The sequence below is a fragment of the Camellia sinensis genome, chromosome 11, assembly GCF_055761805.1.
Source record: "Camellia sinensis isolate YWXY chromosome 11, ASM5576180v1, whole genome shotgun sequence".
NCBI classification, from domain to species: Eukaryota; Viridiplantae; Streptophyta; class Magnoliopsida; order Ericales; family Theaceae; genus Camellia; species Camellia sinensis.
The window spans coordinates 90,609,170-90,621,203 of record NC_138971.1 but is presented as its reverse complement, the minus strand read 5'-3'; positions in this window follow the sequence as shown (position 1 = coordinate 90,621,203).

The following is a 12,034-nucleotide window of genomic DNA, read 5'->3' as shown; positions in this document are numbered from 1 at the left end:
CTTCATGCCTAGTTTAACCAATTTCTCTCATTCTTTTCGTCATTCCTTCATCCTTGAACCAAATTAATTCTAGTATCTTTTTAATCTTAGATGTTAGGGTAGTCTACTACAAGAATAAGGATAGAAATCTTACCCTAGATAGAGTTTTAGGCGAGTTCTTGATTGATCTCCCTTGGGTTTCTCTTTTCCTTCTTTCTTTCTTTCTTTCTTTTCTTCCTTTCTTCTCCTTTTCTCTTCTTCCTTCTCATTAGTTCTAGGTTGTTGACTTCTATTCTTCTATTTATTTGGTTTGGTGTAAGGTTTTATTGGGTGTGGTAAGGTAAAAGTGAGGTGTATGCATAACTTATTTGTATGTCTCACCAATTAATCTAATCTCACTTACATAACTTAATTAATTAATCTTAGTTGTAATTAATCAAGGTTAGTTTCTAATTAATCAAGGTTTAACTTAATTGTTCTTAGCTTAATTAATGTCAATTAGGGTTCACTAATCTTTTTTAATTAGCACTAATCCTGATTAGAAAAATGACATAATATTAAAATGACGAGTACATTAGTTTAAGATCTTTAAGCTCCTCTATTAGTGCATGAGCACATCCTAACATTTACAAATTCTAAATGTTAAGGTATCCCCTAACTCTTAATAATCTTCAAATATTTCTATTCTTAAGTTTCTTTTATTAAGACATGTTTTCCACTTTTAAGTTTCTTATTAATTGTTTCCATCTCTCAAGGCTTCTACCTCATTTCTCTATATTTTTGATCTCCAAACATTGTAAGCTAATTAAATCTGGTATTTTGTAAAATGAGGTAGTCAATGGAATAATTATTTTGGCCTAAGGTATTCAGATATAGATAATGATATATTATAACACATGGCATGCTTTTGAGTGTCACAGTTGGTTACAATTTTATCATTTTATTTGCATACATCTTCACCATCATTTCATTTTGTCAAAAACAACTTTCAAACCATCGGCTTCGTGAAGTGTGTAAGTCCAACTTTCAAATGATTTTTGAGCTCTTACATTGCATTTGCCCTTGAACTACGCGAGTTTGATTCCTTGTAAAGGGATACATAGGCAATTTTCGGGTTCAACCAACTGTATTCTAGCATGCCTTGTCTTATCCGCGTCTTACGGCCTTGTCAAAAAGGCTGTCTTCGAAATTTGGCATTCACTCACCTCATGAAATGACGATTTGAGCTCTATCAAAGAGGGGCAACTGTAGACACTTCATTTTTCACCCGTTTTAAGACGAGAGCGCTCTACCAAAAGCTCCTGATGTACAACAGGTCGCTCCAAGTAACAAGGAACATAACAAAAGCGAACCTACCCTACACCAGTTTTAGCTAAAATATCTTATTTTTAAAGTGTTTTTAAGGCAAATTGACACATTTTCAATCATTTTGGCGATTCTAGGCGGTATCTTTCCAAAATGTTTTATCCACTTTTCAAAAGAAGTTAGCTTAGAAAGTTAGAATGAATAGGAAAATAGGGGAAACCATCTAAGAAAACTAGCCAGATAATATCAGCTTGGTTAGACATCTTCTTTGCAAAACACTGAACCATTTTGACCCGTGGACATGTGCCCAGATTTTTTTCCAATATACTAAATATTTTTCTTGGCAATGCGCTAAACAACTTTTGATCCGTGGACGCATCTTCGGGTCTTCTCTAGCCCCACCGGGCAAATTTTTGAGGAAATCGCAAGACTACTATCCACAAGCCGGACAAGTATTATCCGGTGCACCTTATTTGGTGTCAGCTAAGCAGCTTTCTTGTAAGATGTCCAAGGGATCTTGGAAGATGCCATCTGGATCGATAGGATCTAGAGGCATATTCCAAGCCCCAACTGCCTATAAAACCACCACCCATTCTTAAGGGAAAAGGGGTTCAAAATTTCAGACTCTTTATATACTCCCTAATATTCCCTCTAACATTTTTAATCAACTATACAAAGAGAGAGAATTTTAGACTACTTTCTACCTACCTTTGCTTGGAAGATTTGGAGCTAGGAGACTTCTATTAATAGAGTTTGGGATCAACTTGGGCCCTATCTCTAATATTCTAGAGGTAATCCCTCCGTTCACTTTAATTTTAACTCCATCTCTACCTCTTTTCTTTCAAAATTTATTGGGATTAATTAGTTAGAATTACTGCTAGTTTCTCTCTCTCTCTCTCTCTCTCTCTCTCTCTCTCTCTCTCTATTTCCCTTCTTTATGTAGTTAGTAGAGGCCTATATATCAACTTTGGCCAAGCCCGAATTAATTTCTTTGATTTTATGGGATAGAACCCCAGGCATGGTTTCCTCTATGAGAAGAGGAAATTTCTCTCTTACCAAACCTATTTTACATGGATTTGAGCAATTTACGCTCTTTTTCATCAGTAGGAGGATGAGAATCTTCCTCCTCTCATTAGAGTTTTTTCTCTTTCTACCTTTCTTGCTAACTTTGATGATATATAAGCCCAGATATGGCTTCCTTCATGAGGATAAGCCAGGCCTCCCCTCTCTTCACTATTTCTCATGGATTTGGGTAGTTTATGCTCATTTTCATGTGTAAGAATGAGAGAACCTCCGTATCTTCGTTGGAGTTTTCTTTATTCCTGTCATTTTCTTACCTTCCATTTATTATATTGTTGTGTGTGTTGAGACAAATCTCTCTTCTCCTTACCTTTACTCTCTACTCTTTTACTTTTTTTTGATCACGTAAGTATGATTATAATGTCATCATAATCCCATGATTAGTGTAGGAACATGAATTCGGGTTTGAACCACCATTTCTTATAGTTAAATTATGTGTTATGTGCTTTGTTGATATCCATGTCATCTTGATAGTGTCCAACGCCCTGTAAGATTCATTATGTGATATTGCATCTAGGATCATACATTTCTTATTTTAGCTTATTTTTTGTTTTCGCTTGGCTGGAGTACTTAGTGAGCATTCCTACCTTCTTTCTTTGCATATTATTTAGCTTGGCATCTAGGATCATGTATTGCTTTCTAAGCCTTTACGCTCTTGGCATGGTGCAGAGGAATACTAGGTGAGCCTCTTTCATCTTTGCATCCTGCCTGTGATTGCTTCTTGTAGACCGCCCTAACTTCCTCCGCGTGCCCCCCTTTCGGAGAGGGCGCGAATTGGGTTCTTAGCTACTACAGTTCGGACTCCTGTCACGGTTCTGAATCTAATCTCACAAAGTGCAATGCAAGACCGATAAATCACGAAAGAGTCTAAATCCGGTAAATCGTTTTGGAAAATCGATTTTAATCAAAAAGTGCCAAACATGGAATGCTTTGCCAGATTTCAGAGTCGCCACCTAAATATTTTATTTTGGGAAATTTAGGAAACCCTGACTCGTGCCTAAGGCCACGTGTCCGTCATCACCAAAGTTGCTTCGGCTCGGGAACTTGGGTACGAGAGGGGAAGGTCATGAAATGAGCACCCCCGCTCGCCCGATCAAAGGATCGGCCTCTACTAATCATGACATGTTGTTTTGATGTGTTCTAGCTTTAGTATGTGATGCGCACAACACACAAGTATAGACTAAATCGCTCGATTTGGAACAAAACATCTCATGTCTGTTTTTCGAAAATGGTTTGAAAATGTTGCTCGCAAGTAGGCTAAAACGCGGATTTGCCACCAAACAAGGTGGGCTTAAAACATGATGATTTGCCACCCTCAAGTGGGCTTAAAACTCGCATTTTGATGAATTGTTCCAATTCAAGTAACGAAGCCTTCATCCACAGGCATTCATGCAGTTAAATCACTTAAGCAAATAGCCTCATGGCAAGCATGCTATCATGGCAACACTCACACTCATACAAGTATGCTAAAGCGAAACACTTACAGTGTACTCCGAGCCAAAACAGAAAACTAGTTAGAAATTATGTATGATCCTAGCTATATTAAGATGCCTAATGCAACACATGTAAAGATGCAACTAAATAAGCTCGGCTACCTAATCATGACATATGAATGCAACAATTGATACATGTATTCAAATAAGTATTGAACTATGATGCAGTTTGAATGATGTGCCGAGCCCGGTGCATGCAAGACAAATGAATGATGCACGCATGCAAGCATAAGGTATGCTAATTGAAATATGATCCCTAAACTAACCATCGAAAGCGGATAAGTAAAAGGGAGAAAGACGTGGGGTTGGAAGACATTCACACACACACGTACACTTATTACAACATTTGCCCTCTCGACGGAGGGTCCGAATGAAAGAGAGCTAACTAGCTACGCTAATTAAGATAATTATTACAAACCAACTAATTAACTAACTATGCTAATTAAATAATTATTACAACACAAACAGATTAGCTAAGCACATTATTTAAGTACAGAACCAATGAATTAACCAACAAAGCAAAACAGTTAAAAGGGCTCGGGGCGAGGGATGCATGCATGCTTGATCGACTTCCTCCCGAAAATCCGTCGCCTTGCCACCAGTTGCCTCTGTTTGCATTCGCCTTGATTCCTAAACACCGAACCAATCTCCAGGTTGTTTTTGCTCCAGAACCAGAACAACTTTTGACCACCTCTAAGCCTGAGAACTGTCGGCCACTTAAAGGGCCTGTAGGCCACTTGTCGGCCACTTGCTTCTGCACACTCCAATTTTGCAGAAAACAGAGTACAAAAGGGACAGAGCAAGGTATTTGCAGGGTATGTGTGTACAACCACCCTCCTTATCATTTCTCAAGTTCAAAGGAGTGTGGTTCTCGACTCTCAAGCCACCAACTGAGCATGACAATGCACGACAGCTGAGAAGCCAAGTTTGTACAAGTCAATGAATGCACAAATAACACACAAGACTCAAGAGGCCTCCACCCTATCATGCATAATCAAGGGTGTCGGTAACTAAGAAATAAGACACGTTTCATCACTCTGAGTATAAAACGCCCCTCGTTTCTCGTGTTTGGATTAACGTCCGATCCAAACACATGCAATGCAACACAAACATGTTATCTTGGCATGTTTTACTTTGATTCATTTTGTTTACTCATTTTAGATTACCGATTAATCCTTTAACCATTTAAGTCTAACAGTGAGAAGTCCTCTAATTGAAAAGAGGGTCCAAGCCACAAGCTTCTTGAGCATGAAAGAAGCATCATGCCGTTGGTTAGTAGAAACCCTCAAGAGAAGGCTAAAACCATTAGACATGAACGCCTCAATTTCGTGCTCAAACCAACAAAGGGCTTAAGATCTCTTTCAAAGTGATACAACAAATTAAAGATGACATGCAATGGTATACATTTCAGCACTGAAATGGGATGCTAAAGACCTTAAGGCATGCAAACAATGCAAGCATAACATGTTGAAGGCCAAAAACATCAAAACTAATAAAAAGCATTTCACAAGAGGCATGCAATACCAAGCTTAAATGACAAAACCAACCCTGGACAAAGATCAAACATGCCAAAACAGTGGCCTAAACATGCTGAAATGGGAGCTCAAAATGCTAGAAGAACATGCACACATGTTGGCCTATGAGCAAGCCATAAAAGCACAACTCTCAAACATAATGAAAAGGTGACAAATGTGAGAGTGTGACGACACTATATGCACTGAAATCATGTGTGAAATGATGCCAAACCATATAAACAACACAAGCATAGCATCCTAAGGACCTTGAATCATTAGGCTAATCATGGCTCTTGCACTACAACCATGCACAACAAGTCCCATATGACCCAAACTACTCAAAACAGAGTTGAGGCGTGCTAAATCAATGGCAAAAATAATGCTAAAACATAGGCTCAAAAGGCAAGCAAAGCATGCTCATTCATTGGCTCACAAACAAGGCATAAAGCATAACCCTCAAGAGCAATGAAAGAGTGATTTAAGTGGAAGTATGGCAAAGATATAAGCTCTGAAATTATATACCAAATGATGCCATATCATGCACACATCACAAATATAGCATGCTAAGGGCCTCAAAACACAAGACTAGCAAAGCCAATTACACTATAGCCCTACAAGGCAAGCCATACATGACCAAGACCACTTGGAACAGAGTTTAAGCATGCTAAATCAAGGCCAAAAGCATGCTTAAATAGAGCCAAAACAAGCTAGAACAATAATCCAAAACACTAAGCAGGCAAGGTTAATGAGTGAGATTGCACTACAAGTGCATGAAGCATGTAAGAGGTGGCCAAACCAGCCAAAATCAGAGTTATGACAGGTCTAAAAAGTCACAAAAGCATGCTCAAACTAAGCCACAAAAGGATAGAAACACATACTCATTTGATAGGCCAACAACACATGCAAACAAGGTACAAAGGGGGGGGGACCACCCCCACCTATTTTGGGTCCCAAAACTCACTTTCCACCACTGAAATTCCTCTGGAATTCAGTGGTTAAAAGGCCAAGAAAAGGTGATCTCAAAGACCTTAAGAGATAGCTCAAAGCAAAGCAAAATAAGGCACAAAAGGGGGTAGACCACCCCTAACTCAAACAAGGCCTCAAACAACCATTTTTAACACTTAAAAACAAAGGTTTTTGTAGTTGAAATCTAGGCCTAAAACAACATGCAAAGATGGCTAAGTCAGTAACTAAAGCAAAGCTTTAAAAGGAATGTGGCTTACCCTTGAAGAACAACAACAACAGCAGCACTTCTGAACCAAAACCAACTTTAAAAAGCTCCAAACAAACCTCAAGAAATCTCAGCTCCAAGGTAGGGTGTTTGGCCAAGGGGGTTGTGTACAAAAATGCAAAGAAAATACACTTCTAAGCACAATATATATATATATATAGAGAGAGAGAGACAGAGACAGAGAGAGGGAGAATTCTAGAGAGAGAGTAAATATTTTGCTCTCAAAAATCTAAACCCCCTATAAGGGGGAGGGACCTCCCCTTATATAAGCAAAACAAGGAGAAGCTTGCTTGACAAGCTTAGAGCTTGCTTGAATCCCTCCCTACACGTGTAGGCAGGATGCATTCAGTGACCAACAGCTGGCACAGCTGGCACCAAAAATATCTGCAAAAATAGAAAAATGGTCGTAGGCCACTTCAAGTGGTCGACCGGCCACTTCCACTAGCCTATCGGCCACTTCAAGTGGTCTACAAGGGAGAAAAGTGGACGACAAGGTTCCAAAAGTGGCCAACAAGGCTGAAAAACAAGAAAAGTGGCCGACCGGCCACTTCCACTAGCCTATAGGCTACTTCAAGTGGCCTACAAGAGGGAAAAGTAGCCTACAGCTACAAAAAGTGACCGACAGGCCCTCCCCTCCCTCTAGGCAAGGGGTAACAAGGTATGGTCCAAAAACAAACCAAAATGAAGGGATCCAAGAGGCCCCGAGACAAGACGCTCAGCCGAAAGCCCCGGAAACTAGCCTACCGGCCACTGCAAGTGGCCTACAAGAGGGAAAAGTAGCCTACAGCTACAAAAAGTGGCCAACAGGCCTCTCTCTCCCTCCAGGCAAAGGCACCAAGGTTCGGTCCAAAAGAAAACCAAAAGAAAAGAGTTAAGAGGCCCCAAGACAAGGCGCTCAGCCGAAAGTCCCAGAAACTCATAACGAGTACAAACATGCACAATAACCGAGTGCACAAATGATGACATCAAAGTCTTGAGGTCAGTCAAAAATGGGGTGTCTACACTTCTTATTATGTATAGCATGTTACCATGAGGCTATGCACTTATTTATTATATCTCTCTAATTGCTCGTTGTATGGAGCTCTCATTGTCTAAGTTGGAATGGCTCTGATCTCTTTGCAAGGTGAAAGTCTCAATTTTTTCATGAGATTCCTGCCCTTCTAACCCTCTTTTCTACAAACATAGCGAGAGATTAGAATATTCCAAAGTAGGTGATTTTGTGACAACCACACTTTGCATATCATTTTGCTTTCATTTAATTGTAGGGATTTTGATTTTATTTGCATTTGATGTGTATGTGGTTATATGTGAATTATTTGTTAGGAGGTTGTGATTTGAATCAGCTTAATGTGTAAAGCCTAATAGGAATTCAATTAAAAATTTGAGTGAGATTAGTATTAATTAAGATTATATTATGGTTATTTGGATTAATTAATTTAAGTGCTATCATAATTAAGCAAGATTAAGGAGTAGTTAATTAAGTTGATGCAAGATTAGGGCATTAAACTAATCCTATTCAATATATAACTTACTAAATGTGAGTTGAGTTCATTTTTGTACAACCTTGTGCTGAGAATTTAGAGTTGAGAGATGGAGAAATCGAGTTATGTGCTGGCATTGAGAGTTTGAGAAGAAGAGCTCAAGAATTGAAGAAGAAATAGAGAAGAGAAAGAAGATAGACTTAATTTCATCAAGTAGCTCAAGAATTCAAGACTTTAAGTAAGGAATTGAACTAAAAACTCGTAGTTATGCTTCATATATCTTGAATTAAATAAGAATTGGAGTTGATTGCTTATAATTTGTATGAATTTAAGATGAAGATGATGAATTTGAGCTAAGATCATGAATTATAGAGTTAATTTAGGAGTCTATTCATTTTCACTTTGAATTCTTGTTGTCTTGCATGAAATTGAACTCATGTCCACATGCATGGAAGTTTTTAACCTGTAAATTTTCAAAAAATCATGAGGTTATGCTTTTAATTTCATGTTTTGAACATCAAAAGAAAAAGAGTTTGAAAACATAGCATGCATGGAGTTTTGGCTAATGTTTTGACAAATTGAAGGAAGTTTAGAGTAATTGTTTGGAAATTGATCATGTTTATAAGTTGTCTAAAGTATTTTCATGATTTTGGACAAGCCATGCATCAGCCTTAGCTTTGAAATTTCGTTTGGAAGTCTTTTGAAATAGAATTTGGAAACTAGAGTTTTCGCAGACCGCTCGAGTGGTCTTGTTATCGCTCGAACGAACTTTTGTGGCAACTAGAAAATTGTTTTGCTGACAAAAATTGTCACGACCCGCTCCCTGTACCCAAAGGTTAAGCATCGTGATGGCCAGTAACTGAAGTTACCTCCGACCAATTCTTAAACAAATAAATAAACGCAAGTGGAAATAATATTTAAGTGAGGGTATCAAAATAATCATTGGAGATTCTATTTAATTAAATTGCCAGAGCTGAACTATGTCTACAAAGTGCTTTGTGCCTACTTCATGTGTTGGCCTTGACATGTCACCTGAAAGTGGTAAACAACTATAAGCATATAGCAGAGTAAGAAATATTATACTAAGAGCATAAGGGCATAAAATTCACCATGGATACTTATGGGGCTAAACAAAATATATAATACATAAATCATTTGACATATAATACAGAAATCATATAAACAAAATAATCATAACCATGGTACAGAACAGAATAGAACAGATGTATGGACTCAAGAGGTGGCTCGTACAAACTCTAGAGGTGGCTCCTACCATAGTGTAGCACTTAGCTCCGTACAGCACTTTGCTCCACACCAGAAATCATAACCACAGTATAGAATAGAACAGATGTATGGACTCAAGAGGTGGCCCGTACGAACTCTAGAGATGGCTCCCACAATAGTGTAGCAGTTAGCTTCGTACAGCACTTAGCTTTGTACAACACTTTGTTCCACACCAAAAATCAGAGTGTCAGTGGATCCATGATAGACAGAGGGTCACAAAGTGATTAATCAGAGGGCCAATGGTTATTTAAGTCTCCCAAGGCATGGGACCTCCTGGTGGTACTTACAGAAAATAATAACTTATAAAATCAGTATCAAATAATTTCTAAAATTTAAACAGACATATCCATGGGTTTCAATTTAAGCAAATAGAGTTCAGAAAATAAGCAACGTAATCAAAATATTAATCTTATTTATAAAACACAAATTGCGTAAAATAAATTATGGTAACTCAACACATACATAAAATATATTATGGTAACTCAAGGTATAATATAACTCACCTTAATGTTAATTTCAACTTTTACCTTTTGTTCACTGTGATCCACTGAATATTCCAAACTAAACTCAAAGTTTTATTTATCTAAACCAAACATCTGTGTGTGTATGTGAGAGAGAGAGAGAGAGAGAGAGAGAGTTTGGGAATAAAAATGATGATGATCACACGGATCAGCACATCTATATATACATATATATAGTGAAGAAAGCGTAGGCGGCAAGACACTTGCGGGGCACACAAGTTGTTGTACGGAAAATGTTGCATTTCAGTATATTTTGGTCTAGAAAAATATAGAGAAAAATATAATAAAAATACCATAATACTCAAAAAATAATTTCGAATAATAATATAAAATTTAAGGGACAACTTAAATTTTCGGGTTGTTACAAAAATACTAAGACCTTGCATTCATTGCTCAAGTGGGCAATGCATCATTTTGTTCATATTTTTCTTTCTTATTTGTTTTTGAGCATCTTTAGGCATATAGAGTTTGCTTCAAGGTTCACCCCTTTTGTGAAGACTTCGAAGAAATGCCTCTGTGTAGAGACTTTTGTCTTTTGTTTTTGCTTTGTTAAGTTTTTGTCAAGTTATGTTTATGAACTTGTGAGTGTAATTATGTACTAATGTTGTACCTAATGTAAATATCGCAAGTGATGTTATGAAAGTTTGTGTGGGTTTTAATTATATTTCATTTATGCATTGCTCAATAGACTCTTTAGTGTTCGTTTGCTTCTACTTCAGGCCCCACTATATTAAATATTTTGCATTCTGTCAGGTTAGGCTGTCACGCCCCACCTTTTATTACATGGTTAATATTTACCAAATCCATTATTATTGTCCATTTTTATTGATACAATATGGAGACAAGTCCACAAACATCCATAAATACATAAAAGTAATCTCAATCATATATACATATTGAAATGCAACATGAATTACAACTAAATAAATTGCTCGTAGGCTAACACTATTATATCAAAGAGAAAGGGTTCAAACCCTTTTACAACAATGGCGTTCTACCAACAAATAAAGGCCCTGTGGCTAACAGCTAAAGAAGATTCTTGATCTTAAGCCACTTCTCAACATACACCTGAAAAGGGGTAAGTAACGTGAGATAAACATAAAATCTAATAGAGATTCCAACATGATCCTAAACAATAACAATATATAGATAGTTATGATCATGAATGTTTCATATCATACTATATAAATAATGTGATGGTTTATAACCAAAGTATACTTAAGTAAGTACTTTTTCCCAAAATCATTCAGTTTATTCAACACACAAAAGATCCACTTTTCTTTCTCATTTCTCATTTCATAAATATCACATAACAACTGTTTTGTTTAAAACATGTTCACAGAAACCCGATTTACTTCTCATTACTTACGCCCCAATACATGACTTTTTTTCATTTCTAATACGTGTATAACATTCCCTGGCCTTAAGCCTATGGTGAAGAAACACTTTTAACAACTTGTCCAATATGCCTATGTACATACATAGACATCTCGACATAAATACGAAAAACAATACATGTGCAATGACCACTACACTATCACATAAGACAACACGACCTCATCTAACCATAATCATTACCATGCATGATATACATGGATACATTGAGACAAAATGAGAAACGAAACAATGCTCTACCTGCCTCAAGCATGGTAAGCCAAGGATACACCTTTCCATAATGAAATGCCAATTTACCAAACAAAAGTTGGATGGTAATGGTACCTCTACCAATTTACCAAACACCGGCTGGAAGGTATGGTACCTCTGTCAAGTTCTCCAAGCGCTAGTTGGAAAGTACTGATACTTTTCATTCTAAGTGTAGACAATTCTCCGGGCACTAATTGGAAGGTAATAGTATCTCTGCCAAGTTCTTCAGGTGCTAGCTAGAAGATACTAGTACCTCTCATTCTAAGCACAACTAATTCTCTAGATATCGTTATAATAAAATAAATTGTTGAGTTTTTCAATTTAAACTATAATATTTTGATTTGTTTTCAATTTAAACTATCTATTTATTTTTGTTAAGTAAAACTGATGAAAAAAATGATATTTTAATCATTAAACTCAATGAAAGTGATATTTTAGATATTTTGTGCAAACTTACATTGAATTTAATGACTAAAATACTTTTTTTCGTTAGTTTTATTTA